At 40.2% G+C, this 17920-nt stretch overlaps 1 protein-coding gene across 1 annotated transcript in view; it reads left to right on the top strand.

The window, feature by feature from the left end:
• NCKAP5 (NCK associated protein 5) overlaps positions 1–17920 on the top strand; it is an 894518-nt gene that overhangs the window by 312625 nt on the left and 563973 nt on the right. The gene's annotated exons all lie outside the window — the stretch shown is intronic.

The following is a 17920-nucleotide window of genomic DNA, read 5'->3' as shown; positions in this document are numbered from 1 at the left end:
ACTTTCCCTAATGCGGTTCTTAATTTTAATGAAGGATTTAATTGGCTGCCCTCTCACTGTTTCTATTTTTATGTAATTAAATTTCTGAAGAGTGTGTAGGTTTCCCTTTTGTTCAATGAGTAAGGGAGAATGTCATATAAGTATGAACATATACATGCATGATACATATTATATTAGTATTCAGATGAGTACCAATTCCCAGAAACTAAGTCATACATCCAAAACCAAATAGATCAGATTATATTTCTAACTTCATCCTTAAGTTTATGTAGAAGTTTTCGTTAGGACATTAAACCGAATGCTTTATTTAGTCTTAATTTACTCATTTACTTTCAAACAGAATCCATAATACTCAGTATATTCATGTGGTAGAAAATGGATATGCTTCGGAGTCTTTGGGAGACGATCATTTTAACTCTTTAAGGAAAATCCTGTTCCTTACCACTGTCATTTTATACTTTTTGTATTTATATTTATATGTATAAATATAAAGTATAAATATATAAAATATTTTATATATATATGTGTACATTTTATACTTAGGAGTTGGTACATAATCTGTTCATTAATACAACTCTTTATTATCTTTCTCTGGTACTAGATTTTTCTTCCTATAAAACAATGTCTCTAAATGGATGAGACTACCAGTGACACCATTTGGTCTCCAAATCAAAAGCTGCTAAAAGGATAGTTGGGAGGACTTCTGGTACTCTTAGCTGCCAGGGCCCATCCAAGGGGCAAAGAGTTTCTCTAGATGAGGATTCTTCTATCTCTCACTTCATTTGATGAAACAGATAACTTCATGACTTCACTTCTTGCTGGACAGTCAACATAGCCATGATCTGCTTGGTACCTCATTTCTGGTGTTCATCACCACTAGGACACCTCTTTTTGGCCCATGTCAGGACTGAGTATTCTGGACCCACATTCCCAAAAGTCATTGCTTACACCTTAGTTTTCCCTGAAGAACAAAACTCACATGAATCAGTGGATTAAAGGGATAGGGAAGATAGTTATTCACTACAAGCCCAAAGATTTCTGTTTTTCATAGCTTTGCCTCTAAAAATGTTAATAGAGAAGTAGTGTATTAAATAGACTTTGAGTTTATTTCACATTTTTTTTTTAAAAAGTGACATGTCTCAAAGCTCTAGAAACAAAACAGATTTATGTGAACATTTATCCTGGAAGGAGGCAAGAAAATACAGACAGTTGAACCTGACAGCTTCTGAGATAACTATGAAGGAGTGAAACCTCAAGTTAACTCAGCAACAATTCTTCATATTTTTTTTTTTTTTGCAAAAGTCCCTCATATTCAGTATTTCATTTTGATCCCACAACAGCCACAAAAATCTAAGAAGACATTTTATTATTTTCTTCTTTTATAAAAGGATAAAAGGAAACTTTTTTTTTTTTTTTGGTAATCAAATTGCCTGTGCAGTTTCACACAGCCAGTGATGAATTCAGAAGTCAGTTTCAAGTTTCCAGACTCCTAGTTGAAAGCTATTTTCACCATAACACTTGGTTTCTGTTTATATTATTTAAAATAGGTGTCTAATAATCAAAACACTTTTCCTTGTTCACCCCAATCCTCTAACTCTTTAATGGAGACCAGTAATTATGTGATGTGTTTTGTGAGAAATTTAGCACAGTTATTAAGAAAATGGGTTCAGCATTGACAACTGGATTTCAAATCCATCTGTACCTGGCCTTGGATAACTTAGTTAACCTCACCCAAACTCAGATATGAATCGGTGTCCTAATGCCCTTCTCAAACTATAGTAGCGAATATTAAATTTATGTGATGTATACAGAGGGTGAGGAATAGAGTGAAGATTCCAATGTTGATAGCTCTCTTCCTCCTCATTGTTATTATTATCTATTACTCTATAATAAATAGTACCCCAAACTAGGGTTTAAAACAATTACCATTGTACTCTCTCTCATAAGTCTGTGAGTTGATTGAGCTTAGCTGGGTATTTTTTCTTTCCTCATGTTGTTGGCTGGGGCTGCAGTCACCTGGGGGCTGGACCGAGATGGCTCACCACATGTCTGGGGCTTTGGTGGGGATGACTGGAAGGCTGGGCTCAGCTGGCTTACAGATGTGTCTGGGTCGGTCTCATTCCATGTGATTTTTCCATCTGGTCTCTCTAGGAGGACTTCTTATATGGTGACTCAGGGCAAAAATAGAACCTCTTAGACCTCCTTAAGGCTAAGTCCTGGAAATGGCAGGATATTACTCCTGCCATGTTCTATGGTTATAGTGGTTCTATAGGTTTATAGATTCTATATGGTTCTATAGGTCATAGTGATTCGTAAGACCAATTTTTTTTTTTTTCAGTGAAGGAGGGAATTAAACCAGGCCATGAATACCAGAACTATGGGTTATTTGTGGGCCATCTTTAGAGACAACTCTAGGAGTCCTCATCATCATCTATAAGTTTTAGGGATATTTTTCTCAGGCTTTTGCAGTGGGACCATGAATATGATAACAGTAGGCTGACTGTGAGCAGATTTCTGTCTGTCACTCTGGGAGTTAATGGAAAGCTGATAACCTGGTTACTCTTCTAAAGAACATGCTCAAGTCAAACATTGTCTGTCACTATGAAGTTCACAAGGTAGAGGAACTGGTAGAACATGTCTGGGAGGGATTTTGTGATAATACCAAATAACATCTGAATATATAAATTTAAGCCACTTTTACATGTATTTCCCCCTTTTTTTCTCACTGTAGTATATGTGGGTTTATCCTATATCCCCATTTTATAGATAAAGAAACTGAGACTAGGAACTTAAATGACGTTCCCAATGGCACAAAGCTTGAAAAGGCAGGAATAGAGTTCGAATCCAAGGCTTCTGCAACAGGGACATGACCTCCCCATCTTGCTTCCATCTCAGGGGTCAGCATGATGAAATGGGACAGGGGATGGCCGTGGTAGGAGGTATGAGAAGCAAGGAATTCTAAAGAGCAGCAGGTATTGAAAAGAAGATTGGGTGCTTTTGTAAATGGCTGCTTCTTTATATTATTCTGGACATGGGGATGACTTCTACCAGCAGTAAGTCAGTCCCAAATTTAAGTTCGTAGGCATCATGCTCTAGGACTGTAGAAGCCTTCTGGACTCCTTTTGGTTGGCATTTGAAGAGACACGCCTTTTGGTTGTGCTCCTGGGCAGACTGACTCTGGCCTCAGAAACCTCTGGTCCATGAAAGGGATGGCTGAGCTCACTTCCCCAAGGATGCTGGAGAATGTCAGTGCACCTTCCTTTGCCTGAATCAATGTCAGGGTAAAAGTAATGTGTCCTCGGAGTTTAAAAGTGAACCTTATATGGCAGCAACGCTCTGCTCACGGACCTCTCAAGGTCTGATCTGGTAGTGTCTGTTGGTGCAGAGAGGGGTGCCAGCTCCAGCCAGGTATGGGCTGTCTCTGAGCTGTGACATTGTTGAAAGGCTATGCTTCTGTGTGTCTGCTTGGCTGTGTGCTGAGAAGAGAAGCTCAGAGAGTCTCCTCTCTCCTCAGACTACTTCTCGGCATGAGCCTAGGTGTTAATTTCCCCTTTTCAGAGACCTCTGGAAAATTGATTTTATAACTTTTCTCAGGAACCCTTACTTCTGGGAGCTGTCTCCTTATAACTAATAAACATCTCTCCAGCCTGCAAACCAGGCTTCTGTTCCCGTTTGTTTCATCAGCAGATGTGGGAATTAGACCGTCATCATACTGTGGATAATGTTGCTTCAGATGTTGGAGGGACTTTATGAATTCACTACAGCTAAATTCCCTGTACATTATGCAGTTCCAATTCTCAAACTCAAGGTCTGTGAAATAATTTTTTCCTAAAGAAATTAAAATACCGTTTTCATGGGTTATGGCCAAGGCCAACCATGAGGACACTTCCTCATATTTGAGGATCTAAGACCTCCATTTCAGAGAACCAGTCAAATAAACAAAATGCAGTGGGGTATTCATAGAGAAGAAATAGTGCTTTTGTATCCTGTCTGATCTTCATCACTATTAAAAGGAATAAGCTTCTAAAAATAAATGTTAAAGAGTTCATGTTTCTTTATATGCACTTATTTTATTTTGTAAAGCTTGCATCTAAATTTTTACTGGGTAGCAAGCTTCTTGTTTATAAGGAAGATGCCTTATATGCTTTTACATGTTTTTATGGGGAGAGGGGTGTCTGCCATGTACTTGATGCTGTGTTTATTAGTATTGTTATTAGTTTATTAGTTTATTATTTATTATTATTTATTGTTATTAGTTTATTAGTTTATTAGTATTGTTAAGACCCCTGTGACTGCTGAGGGCTGAGCCATGTCACCTTTAGGAGCTCAGTGGGAGTTTTAGGGTCTGGGTCAAAAGACATACATTTGTCTGTTTTCTGTTCTGTTGCTCTGAGGAGGACTCGCAGCAGACATTTGTTTTCAAGTTTAATAGAGATAAATCTGAGAGAATTTATTCCCAGGGTGGGTTCTGTTCCACTAGGAAGCTAGCAAGCAGCGAGATACCCAGGAGGGCAGAGCCTACCTCAGGAGCAGGCAGCCTCGCCCCCTGCTTCCTTTCAAGGCTTAGGAGGCACGCTTGGCACAGTTCCTTAGCGCCCCTCCTGTGTCACGGTGCCTGGGCTCATCTCGGCTGTGAGACTGTAAACTCAGCCAAGCAAATCATCGTGCCCACTCCCATGGGGCGTGCCAGATGGGGCAGAAGTCCCAGCCATGCAGGGTTCTGCCCAGGGCTGAAATGTCAAAGTGGCTGGAGGTGAGTGGTCCTGCTCTGCCTATCCCCGCTCATTTGGCGCCTGGGCTGCTTGCCAGCTGGCCCACCCCAGGTGAAGGTCCTGCCAGTACGTGGTCTCCCAGGGCCAGTCCTGGCTGCACACTTCCTCCATTCTCCATGGCATGTTTCTCTCTCGGTTCCGTTTCCTTGAGGCACTGCTCACTGGTCAGCTCAGCAGGAGATGAGTTGTTTCTGTTAAGGGTTTATCACATAGCTGTGGACTGTCAGATACTCCCTTTTAGGAAATATTTTCACATTTCATAGAAACCTCAGAGGCTTGAAGCTGGTGTTTTCCCTTGTGTTGCGGAGTCTGTTCCCTGATGTCCTCTCAGGAACATGATGTTTGCAGATATCCTGTCATTCCTCTCGTTTTAAACCTCACCCCTTAGGTTGATGTAAAACAAAACCAAGACAACACCCCAAAATCTCTCTTTGCTGTAGCCTTAGAGTTGGGCCTGATCGGGCCCTGCCCTCTCATCTGGCTTCCCTTTGCCCCCACCCTCTTTCTTCCGCTTGTGAAAGCGTGTTTCTGGCTGGCTGTCTCCCTTCTTCAGCTAACACTTTTCTTTTTTTAAGATTTTGTTTATTTATTCATGAGACACAGAGAGAGAGAGAGAGGCAGAGGAAGAAGCAGGCTCCCCAAGGAGCGGGGAACCCGATGCAGGACTTGATCCCAGGGCCCCAGGATCATGACCTGAGCTGAACTGAGCCGCCCAGGCATCCTAACCCTTGCCTTTAAGTCTTAGTTTAAACTTCCTGCCTCCATAGATTTGGTCAACGCCCTTCCTGATCCCATCCCAACCCCCCACCCCCGCTCCCCCTACTCCCCTGCCAATGTGCATTGTCCCATAGTCAGCTTGGGACACTAACAAATACCACAGACTGGGTGGCTTAAACAACAGGCATTTATTTGTCACAGTTCTCGAAGCTGGAAGTCCAAAATCAAGGTGCCGATGACATATTTGGTGCCTGGTGAAGGATGTTTTCCTGGTTTGCAGACTGCCGTCCTCTTGTCATGTCTTTTTAGAAGGGTGCTAATCCCCTTCATGAGGGTGGAGCCCTCGTGACTCATTATTTCTGGAAGATCTCACCTCTGAATACCTTCACAGGGCAGGTTAGGTCTTCAGCATATGAAAATTTAGAAGCACAAACATTAGGTCTACAGCAGACATCACATGCCTTCTCTGTAGCACTCATAACATCCCCTGTAGCTGATATGGGATCATATAGTCAGCTTCATAAACATAGAGACTGTGTGTCTGTGTTGTTCTTTAATTGAAGGAGCAAGAGAACTGAGGAAGAAGGGTGCTGGGATCAGGTCAGGCTGGGGATGGTGGTACCCAGAGCTATCCTGGAGAGTGCATTACTTTTCTGCAGCTGCTGTAACAGATTGCCGCACATTTAGTGGCTTACAAACACACAGATGTATCGTCTTATAGTTCTGGTAGTCAGTAGTCTGAAATGGATTTTATGCTTTTAAAATCAAGGTGTTGGTAGGATGGTGTTCTTTCTAGAGACTCTTGAGGAAAATCTATTTCTTTGTCTTTTCCAGCTTTCAGAGATCACCTGCATCCCTTCCAGCAATTAGACCACTTTTGACTTCCCCTTCCATTGTCAAATCTTCTCCTCTGACGCTGACCCTCTTGCCTTCCTCTTATTATAAGTTCTTTTGCGATAAAATTAGGGCCACCCACATAACCCAGGATCATCTCTCCATCTCAAAATCCATGACTTAGTTGTATCTTCAAAGTTCCTTTTGCCATGTAAGATTTTCACAGGTTTCAGGGACTGGGCTGGGGACATCTTGATGGGGTGGGGGACATTATCTGACCTAGCAAACGGTATTCGTGGTATAGAGAGATGGTGTCAGCCAGAGTACATCAAAGTTAGAGCCAGAAGGGTCAGAAACGTGCTCTAAGATGTGGCATAATGGTGACCAGAAAATGTAGGAAGGATGGAAGGAGGAACGTATCTGTGATGGGTTAGGCTGTTCTGGGGCTAAAGTAAGAGGTGTGGGCCAGCAGGCCTTTTACTACAGGCTCTATCTAGCTGCGTGCTATGCCAGGCCAAAGACTCCCTGGTGACATTGCTTCTGCAGAGCAAGGAACAAAACACAGGATGCAGAGCCAGTGCTGATGGGCAGATGAAGGTCATCTCCTAAGCAAGGCTGGAGATTGGTCTGAGTGATTCCCAAAGTATGTACCAGGACCTCAGCTTACATGCCACTCAACTCGGATCATCCGTGTGGCCTCACTGATGGAAGGGGATCCCTTAAGTCAGAGTGTAGCCTAGGCCGGGTGCCACGGGACGTGGCTCCCCCTAGAAATCTGAGGAGGATCTTCCCTCAGCCAGGCTGGGCTTGCCCAGAAGGTACTTCCCATTCGGAGAAGTTGACTACCATTGTTCCCTCGGAGGTGTGCAATGGGGAATGGACCACCAGGGCTAGGACTAGGGTTGGCCTGGGAACAGCATTTAAGGAGGTATATCCCTCTAGAACAAACTCACTAAGCCCTTCATCTGTCCTACTGGGGCCATTGTCTGACAGCTACATGTGCAGGTTGGTGATAAGGTTCCTTCCTTGTTTCTGCGTATTCCAAGTGAATATCTGTGTTGATGTTTTCCATGTTAGAGTTGTGAATATAAAGGTGTTAGATTATTAATTTAAATACATTAATTTTGTAGCAGAGTCATGTCTAGAACTAGGATGTGATGGGAGATGTGTTTTCTCTCCTTCTGGGGATTCAAATATAATTTAATAATTACTGTTGTATTTTCCTATTGCTGCTATAGCAACTTACTACAAACTCCATGGCTTTAAATAATTCAAATGTATCATCCTATATTTCTGGAGGTGAGAAGTCCTAAAATCCTGTTGTTGGTGGGCTGTGTTCCTTTTAGAAGCTCTGGGGGAAAAAAATCTAGTCCTTGCCTTTCTACCTTCAAAAGGTTGCTCACATTCCTTGGATTGTGAATCACTTTCAGCAGTGGGATCACTCTGATGTCTGGTTCCATTGTCACATTTCCTTCTCTGACACTGAGTCTTCCACATCCCTTTTTAAAGGACCCTGGCAACTACATGGAGCCCACCCATGTAATCCATGGTAATCTCCCCATCCCAAAATACTTAACTCAATCCCACCTGCAAAGCCCTTTTTTCCATTTAAGAGAGCAAATCCATAATTTGATGATTGGAATGTAGACATCTTTTTGGGGGGCGGGGAGTAGATTATTTTGCAACCACAGCTGTCAAAATGGAGGTATGAAGGCATCAGGGATGTGACACACCTGTGGGCTGGTGGACAAAGGGTGGCTAAAGGAACATCCATGGTCTGAGACAAATGAGCTTGACAGAATCTAAGGAAAAATGTAAGAGAGTAAGACACTGAGAAACATCCCAGGGTAGTGCCCAAACTCAGTAGTGAGGAGAGGATTATTTCCCTTGTTACTGAGAAGGTATAAATTGGAATTTCTGAAGTAAGAAAAAGGTTTTCCCAAGGACCCTAAGGTTGGGTCTGTTGATGTGGTAGATGAATAAACAGGAACAGTGGAAGGTTTGACATGGGCTCTGTGCTGACTCAGTCTTAGGAAAGGATGCCATTGCAAACGTGTCGACTATTCAACTAAAGATAAAAAGATTTTAAAGCCAGAGTGCAGTGCAACCGTTATCTAATCTTGCCCCTGTATTTTATAAAATAGAGAACAAAAGCGTAAAAGAGTTCAGATGTGTTGACCAATGACACATGGCAAGCTGGTGTCAGAATTTGGACTAGAAACCAGGGCTCTTGGCTCCACTCCTGCCTTTTTTCCAGCATGCCAGAGTTCCTCCTCCAAAACTATCTCACGTGTCCCTGACTCATGTACCGTACTGTAGAGGAAGGCCATTGGAGGGGAGTGTGGCCTCGGGAACACCCACCTAGAAACAGCAGGTTGCTTTTGGTTTTGTAGAGCCCTATGTGGTTTTGTTTAAGGAAGAGGACAAAAAAGAAATCCTCTCTGAGGTCAGTGGGACATGCATAGGCCCTGTTCGGTTGCATGGAGACTTAGGAATGGATAGTCTCAAAGAAAAGCAATGCAGACCAACTCACCCTCTAGGTCTGTGCAGCACTATCATTCCATCCTCTTCTGAAAATGGCTTAGTGACATTAGAAGAGGTCATGTGACTGCCTGATAGGGAAGCAACTGCACACTGACATGTTCATCATTGCTTCCCTTTTAGCAGCAAGCATGATTTCTAACGAGGTGGGAAGAGAATAATTTATCTAAAAGATCCATGCCGCTTTTGGGGGATACATTCCAAAACTGCTTGGAACACTTCATCAGTAAGGTGATGGGCCAGTTAGGAAGTGATGAAGCCATGGCCAGCAGAGAAGCTGCGGAAATCCTGAGAGGACCTCACAGACCTTACAAGCCGCAATTCCTTTTTCCTAATATAGCAACATCTCTGAAAGTATTTCATGTTATTCTGGAACAAGTCAGAGGAGACAAACATGGCTTTCAGCCACCTCAGCAGAAAATGAGATGTGAGGGGAAAATAATGACGACACCATAGAATATGGGGAAAGATAGCTCTAGACAGAAGAGGAAGGGAACATGCACTTGAGATAGTCCATGCCTCCTACTTCTGGGTCTCCGGGTTTCAGAATGAATTGAAGACCTTCTTTACTCCCAGTATAAGCTTCTATTAAAAACAAAAAACAAAAAACAAAACAACAACAACAAACTTGGGTGCCTGGGTGGCTTGGTTGGTTAAGCAACTGCCTTTGGCTCAGGTCATGATCCTGGAGTCCTGGGATCGAGTCCTGCATTGGGCTCCCTGCTCTGCGGGGAGTCTGCTTCTCCTTCTGACCTCTCTTCTCATGCTCTCTCTCTCACTCTCTCTCTCAAATAAATAAATAGAATCTTAAAAACAAACATATAACCATATCTTTAAGTGGGTCTTTAGCTATTTATGCATGTTGTCCCACAATAAATGCTCTGTGTGGCTGATTGGAAAGCTCTTACTGCATAAAACCTTGGGCTCCTAGTGAATTTCCTTTTTAATTTAAAGTGATGGGGGTGGGTGCATGGGTGGAGGCTGTTTAGGGGTTGTTAATGTCATGCTGTAAAATTTGAAGGGATTGGGAATTTTTTATGTGATTTTAATTGCATGCTGCAAAATTTTAAGGGGGTAGGAAATGAATATAGAATAAAACTGCTCTACATAAGAAAATTATTTTTAACATTTGTCAAAGTCTTTAATCTCAACATCACTAATGGCTCTCTCATCAAATAGCCATCAGCCTCCCTGAAGGTAGATTTGTAGAGTGAAAATGTGGCAGGAACATGCCAACTATTAATATAGTTTAAGGGAAGACAACTCACAATCCTTCCCCAAATTGCCAAGTATTTGACCCTTCTTAGGCGGGGTCATGTGTCTTAGGTGTTTCCAAATGGAATGCAGCTTAAAAAATACAACTGACATTAAATTTAATAATACATGGGATGTTATTGATTGTATTCGCAAGGTTTCAACATTTGTGATCTAGAGCAGGTGGGAAGCAATGAATGTAGGACATGGTTGAATTCCAACCTCATTTGATATTGTTGAAAGGAGTGCTGGGTTGAGGAACTCCCAGGAAACAGGACCCTCAGAGAGGAATAAATAACCCTAAAGTTAAGACACAAACTAGAGAGAATCTGAATGTCATCTTAATCTAGGCTCTTCAGCCAAGTTCTTAAATTAGACTCCTATGCTAGACGCAGTACTGTGGCTGCTCATTTACTGTGTGTCTCTTCATCTTTTAAAGGTTCTTTGTCACACATTCATGCATTTCCTTGTTCAAATGCATTCAAAAGGACAGTTATGGAGGCGTGTTTTTCCAACATTTTGACTTCAAGCCACAATAAGAAATACGTTTTATATTTGAACTCAGTACCCATTTACATGTACATACATACATAGAAGAGTCTAATGAAACAATGCTACACCACAAAATGAAATGAAGGAAAACTTGAGGCGTTAGTCATCACATACATTGCTCACCTTACCTCCAGCATGTCTCATCCACTGATCCTGGCAATTGGCTGAAGGATCAGCTGCAATACGTACATTCTCGTTAAGGATTTGTGTGGAGCTATGGTGTTTTCTAGTCTCTCTGATGCTTAAGGAATATTAGTTACAACAAAATGGTGGCAGTAGAATGATTTTACTCCTCACTGATATATTGTGACCCACAATTTGAAAAAAGTTTCCTGAACATTATAGTAAATGTAGTTGAATGAATAAATGGATATGTGTGTGTGTGTGTGTGTGTGTGTATGTATATGTGTGTATATATCTATAGATTTGTATATGTGTATGTGTATATGTTTAAAGATTTTATTTGTTTATTTGAGAGAAAGAAAAAGAAAGCACAAACCAGGGGATGGTCAGAGGGAGGCGATGAGCAACGAGAGACTATATCTAAGGATGCCAAGATCACGACCTGAGCTGAAGTCATATGCTTAACTGACTGAACCACAGAGGCACCCAAATAAATATTTTTTTTTTTTTGGAAATAAGACATTGTTTCTTGACTCTGTGATATTTACGCAGTCGTAATTATGGAAATTATCAATATAATTTTTAACAAGCGTTTCTCATGTCATTATTCTGTCCGAGAGTAGATGATGATTTTCTTTTTTTTTTCCCATTAGAAGACAGTTTCGTGTTGAGTGTTTTCTTCCCTATTGGCTCCGCTTCACTCGCCCCAGCATTCTTCTTCCCCAGAATCACTCTCATTGCTCTCAGACCATTAACTGAGCTCTGCCCTCACCTCCTTGCTCACAACCCCCTCTTGCCTGAGGCCTTTCTTGAGAATCTCCATCCCCAGCCATCCTTCCTTCACGGTCCATACAACACAGTTATTTGAGAGTCTGGTAGCTGCGAGCCCCAGCATTATAACCACTTAGTGTGTGCTATCATTCTCTCTTCTGTTTCTTTGAGAAGACTCAATCTTAGTTCTTCTTTTCCTTGGCTTATAAACTCCTGGAAATCAAGACCTTTTTTTCCCCTATGTTTATAGGTTTTTTTTGTTTTTTGTTTTTTTTAACCTCATTCCTAAAATACTGGCCACAAGTATAGGAACTTGCTGAATATGTGTTGATTGATACTAATAGTGCTCTTTCGCCTGTTGACATTCTCATGTTTTTCTCTCTATGCTCTGACTTTAAAATTATATGGTTGTTGAAAATGAGAATGGTGCCTTTGATTTTTTTTTGAAAACTTTTTTTTTATCACAGCAACAGTTTTTATTTTTGTAAAGCAATTATCAACTTATGTATAAATGATTACAGTATTTGAAAACACAGTTTGAAGTACTGTCTTAGAAACTATATCCACTACCTCCTTGATAGTCTGCAGAGTGATGTTGGAGAAACATAAGCCTACACTCCTGCAATAGCACCCTTCTCTCACCCTCATCACAATAGATTGTAGTAGATGGTTCCATGATGACCTAATATACCTTCCTTTCCCTATGATCTCTCTGGTGTCTTTTTTTTTTTTTTAATTTAAATTTAATTTTTTTTCAGTGTTCCAAATTCATTGTTTATGCACCATGCCCCATGCTCCATGCAATACGTGCCCTCCTTAATACCTATCACCAGGCTCACCCAACCCCCCACTCCCCTCCAAAACCCCCAGTTTGTTTCTCAGAGTCCACAGTCTCTCATGGTTTGTCTCCTCCTCCAATTTCCCCCAACTCACTTCTCCTCTCCATCTCCCAATGTTCTCCGTGTTATTCCTTCTGCTCCACAAGTAAGTGAGACCATATGATAACTGACTCTCTCTGCTTGACTTATTTCACTCAGCATAATCTCCTCCAGTCCCATTGATACAAAAGTTGGGTATTCATCCTTTCTGATGGAAGCATAATACTCCATTGTATATATGGACCATATCTTCCTTATCCATTCGTCCTTTGAAGGGCATCTTGGTTCTTTCCACAGTTTGGCGACTGTGGCCATTGCTGCTATGAACATTGGGGTACAGATGGCCCTTCTTTTCACTACATCTGTATCTTTGGGGTAAATACCCAGTAGTGCAATTGCAGGGTCATAGGGTAGCTCTATTTTTAATTTCTTAAGGAATCTCCACACTGTTTTCCAAAGTGGCTGCACCAACTTGCATTCCCACCGACAGAAAACTTTTTGACACGTATCATACCTACAGAAAACATACACATCAGAAGTATAACCACACTGATTTTTTACAAAGTGGAAATACCCATGCAACTAATCAAGGACAGTAACCAAAGAATCCATCTCATCATTTCAGTCATGATAAATACTATCCTGATTTTTGTAAGCATGTGTTGGTTTTCCTGCATTTGAATTTTATACAAATGGAGTCATTCCATATCTACTTTTTGTTTTTCCTGACTTCGTTCACTCTGTGATATATTTCTGATACGTGTCTTTATGGTTGCAAGTAGTTGTAAATTGATCATTCCAGTTAGTGTGCAGTGTTCTATTAACTGAACATACTACAATATAGTTATACAGTTGACTGTTGATGGGCATTTTGGTATTTCTGGGTTTGGGGTTTTCCTGAAGAATATTAACTGCTGTAGAAGACTCTTGTATATATATTTGGTGGCCATGGTTTCATATTTCTAATGATTATATTCTTGAGGATAGACTTGTTGGCTCTCAATATGTGTGTTGAGTTGTAATAGATGCTATCAGTTGACCAAAATGTGCCAATTTATACTCCTACCAACAGCGTATGAGAGTTCTGTATTCTTCACATCTTTGCCAATAGACACTTAGTATTTTCCTTTTTCTTTCTTTCTTTCTCTCTTCTTTTTTTTTAATCTTATCGACTTTGGTGGGTAGTAAACAGTGTTGTGTTGTGGTTTTATTTGTATTTCCCTGATGGCTTAATGAAATTCAAGTAATTTTCCTGGTTTTCTATTGGGTTATATCTCTTTTTTTTCATTGATTTTTAGTTGTTCTTTATATATTATGGATTCAGTTCCTTAAGTGGTTATAGGTATTGCATGTATATTATATATATTTAATGTAATATATAATATACTTAATATAATATAATATAATATAATATGTATACTTGTAATATGTATACATACATACACTTACTTCATGGCTTACCTTTTTATTTTTTTTAAATGTGTCTTTTGAGGAAGAGCTGTTCCTACCATTAATAAAGGCGATGTGTCAGTTTTCCATCTTTATGCTTAGTACCTGCTGTGACTTCTTTAAGAAATATTTGCCTATTCCAAAATCATGAAGGTATATGTTTTTGTGTTCTTGTTTTGTTTTTATAGAAGCTGTGCCATTTTATCTTTTCATTTTACATTTGTTGTCCCTGAGGATTTGATTTTGATTTATGATATGAATAAAGGATCAAGAGTCCCTTTCTTTTTCCTGTGGAAATCCAACTTACTGAAAATCATGTACTGAAAATACTGTTCTTTTCCAAAACTTTGCTTTTTCTTCTTTGTCATGTATCAAGTGACTGTCTATGTGTGAGTATGTTTCTGACTCTGTTTTGTTCTGTGGGTCTAATTGTTTATTTTTTTTGCTTTGAATATACAGTCTCAATTTTCTAGCTTCATCATAGTTCTTAATGCAGTGTAACTCCTCTGGCTTTGTTGTTCTTGAAGATCGTCTTTGGTATCATACCCCGCCTTTAATTTTTTAAGCGTCATGTTAACTTTGAGTAAAATAAGATTCTATAAACATGCTGTGATACAATTTATGAGATTGTTTGGAGGTTAAAGAGAAAGGTGACACTAACAAATTCTATCAGAGAAAGTCATGCATGTCGCCAGGTAATAGTTACTCAATTACAATTTTGCAAATTCCAGAACTGAGATTTTTGGGTTTTGATGAGAGAAGGTTTTATACAGGAAAAAGATGGGTTCTGAGGGGATTTGCCTGAGGAGCGTAAGACACAATGAAGATGAATTATGATGGTATTTAAGAGTAGGAAAATGAGCATGAAGAATATAAATCTTTACCAAATTGTGTTTCACAAGAAAAAATAAATATAATTAAGGGTATAAAGTGGTAAACCTCAAAAAATTAGAGTGACTAAATCTAGAAATAGATTTCTGAAGAGAGTTAAATTTTGAGTAGATTATGATTAAAATTCATGTAGGCAAAAATATCAAACCAGAGACTTGCTTTATTTTTTAACCTGTCTACCCTTTTCCTATTGAGGGGGCCACAAAAGAAAAGTCTTAAATGGTAAGAAACTCTTGACCCTGAATTGCCACTCATCACCTCTGGTCTATGTACAATCACAGGGCGGGGGTGGGGGGGAACACTTGGGCTGAGGACATGGCTAGTGATGGGAATTTACATGCATTCTTACCTCAGAGAAGAGGAGAGAGAGAGAAACAGAAAGAAGCAAACATTGTAGTTCTTGGAGCATATCCAGCAGATTTAACAAACGTTTACTTCTCATTGGTTGGGCATTATGACTCCTTGCAGCTTTATATAGAAATGCCTTCATGGGTTTTCTAATTTAAATCCACAGTATCAATCAAACATGATAGCTTCAGCTTGCACCTACCTGAGCTAAAGCTAAAGCAAGCTTACATAAGTTGAATGTGTTGAAAAATGAAGCCTCCAACCATGGAATCCATAAGGGTAAGACATAGTTTTATTTCATATGGTTTTCGGGGACCAGCACCAATTGGTCTTTAAAAGATAGTTTCCATAGCTACTGGGCTGAATCAAAAGAAAATGCTGTCACAGCATTTTTTCTCTTGCTCCCTTTACTGCTTTGTGGTAGCTACCAAGGCACGTATTTTTTAGGAGCCTCGTTATTCCATTTCATTCCATGAAATGCTATGTAATGCTTCAATCTAGTGTCTGTTAGAAGCAGACCTGCTTTGTTGTGAAAATCTTGTCACACACCCCAGATTTGACTAGAGCTGCCTTTCTGTTCAAAACAGACTTATGGGAAAGGTTCTCTCCAGGTAAAACTTTGTTGAGCAGCTCTCTACCAACGGAAACTCCTTTTCATGATTTAAAAAATGGGGCTGCAGTTAAATTATAGATGAATCCAGACTTTATTGCTCCTGACCTTTTTTTTTTTCCAAGATGGGAATGAAGAATGGTTTCTCAAAGGACCCCAAAAGTGATTGCTTTTGACTTTCTTTACAAAAAAGTCAACCTAAAACAACATACGCTTAAAATCCAAAAGAAACATTATTATGACATACTTTTGTATTTTATTTTGGGACACAAACTATACACTAAAGAGTATTGTGTTACTCTAGTTTTACAGTCCTTTAGTATTTGTGCCAACAATGCTCTGATCTTCTGTACAGAGTACTCTATCAAATAAGCCTTCTATTAAAAAAAAAAAAAAAGTCATCTTCCCAGTAATGACCTGCAAAGCACTAGTGCTGGAGGAATAGGCATCCACTTTACTTCAGTGTTTGTGTCTCCAGCTTTGAGTGGAATAGTTTTTGAGTGCCATGATTGTATCTCAAAAATTTTTTTCCGGAGGCGCCTAGGTGGCTCAGTGGGTTAAGCCCCTCTCTTCGGCTCGGGTCATGGTCCCAGGGTCCTGAGATCAAGCCCCACATCAGGCTCTCTGTTCAGCAGGGAGCCTGCTTCCCCCCCTCTCTCTGCCTGCTTCTCTGCCTACTTGTGATCTCTCTCTGTCAAATAAATAAATAAAATCTTAAAAAAAAAATTTTCCCGATTATTTATATTTCTTTTAAAGCTGATAGATTACAGCTGACTTAGAAGAGTCTGAATGATAATGCATATAGTGTTCCGTTCTTTCCATGGTTATGGCAAAGTTGACATTGGAAGAGCTAACAGCCGCCTCTGTGCTGGCCAGCTGCTCCAGCCATGCTTAGGAGACCCATAGTCCAATTTTAAATGTGAGCGGGCTCTGCAAATACAGCTTTAAGGCAAATACCCTGCCTCCGTGTTACAACCTGGTTACTCCTTTGAAGCGCCTTCCAGAAATTTTGGAATTGCCACTGTTTGTCTCTGGATGTCACTTCCATGCTAGAGCCCATTCCTTGTTGTTGTTTTTTTTTTTAAGTTTTTTATCTATTTATTTTTTATTTATTTGACAGAGAGAGAGAGAGAGCAAGAGAGAGCACATAAGCAGGGGGAGCAGCAGGCAAAGACAGAGGGACAAACAGGGTCCCTGGGGAGGAGGGAGCCCAATACAGGACTCCATCCTAGGACCCTGGGATCATGACCTGAGCTGAAGGTAGATGTTTAACCAAGGTGTTCCCAGTTCCTGTTTTTAAATCACCTTTTTTTTTTTTTTTTTTTTTTGGATACAAGGCCATCTCCCTTTCTTTTAGTGGGCTGTGATGCCACGAACAATCAGCTGTTTTTCTTGTTTAAAAAAAAATGATGAAAGAAAACAGAGTATTTTCCAAGTTGATTCTGATAGCATTGGTTATTTTCAGAAATTGGATGAAACTTCAGAATAGAGACTGAGCTTTTTTTGTCTTGATCATGTTTACTTTTATTGTTTTAAATATCCCCATCATCTGTATCACGCATCTTATCCTGAAATTCAGTTCTATAGCAGCCTGGGGAAGGCCAATGGACAAAAACACATTCCTGGGATATCTGAGAGAAGGAGGGTCATTAACCTTCTGTGGATATGGGGGGAGGAAGAGTGAGCTATGTGGTAGGATAGATAAAAGGATGAGAAGAGGAAAAGCCATATATACCTCAGAAGGAGAGAGAAAGGATCACCCTAGACAGGCATAGCTCATGTCTCTGGAAACTTCTGCCAGTCCCAGGTTATGACTTGTTGCATCCATTGCTGAGTACTAGATAAATGCCTGTATTTATAAATACACACTGTATTTTGCAAACATGATATAAATAAATCTTCTTGGGAAGATCGGAAAGTCAGCTTTCAGGGCTGGAAATCACCAGTGATTTTGGCAGTGTTTGTAAAATACTTTGGACTCCTCTGCCACAGCATGAGATGTTAATGTCTATCTGCATATGAATTTTTATTTATTACTGCTGAGCAGCACTGCTGATTCTAAAATAAAACCCCAAAGAGGGAATGGAAGAGAGTTCTTTGACATTTGAAAGCCAACAATTTCTGGAATGAAATTCCAGAAAATATCAATAGTTGTTTATAAGCACAGCATGGAAATGTTG

The sequence above is a fragment of the Martes martes genome (assembly GCF_963455335.1).
Source record: "Martes martes genome assembly, chromosome: 3".
In the NCBI taxonomy this organism is placed as follows: Eukaryota; Metazoa; Chordata; class Mammalia; order Carnivora; family Mustelidae; genus Martes; species Martes martes.
The sequence above is the reverse complement of the archived record's forward strand: the minus strand, read 5'-3'. Positions and strand labels throughout refer to the sequence as shown.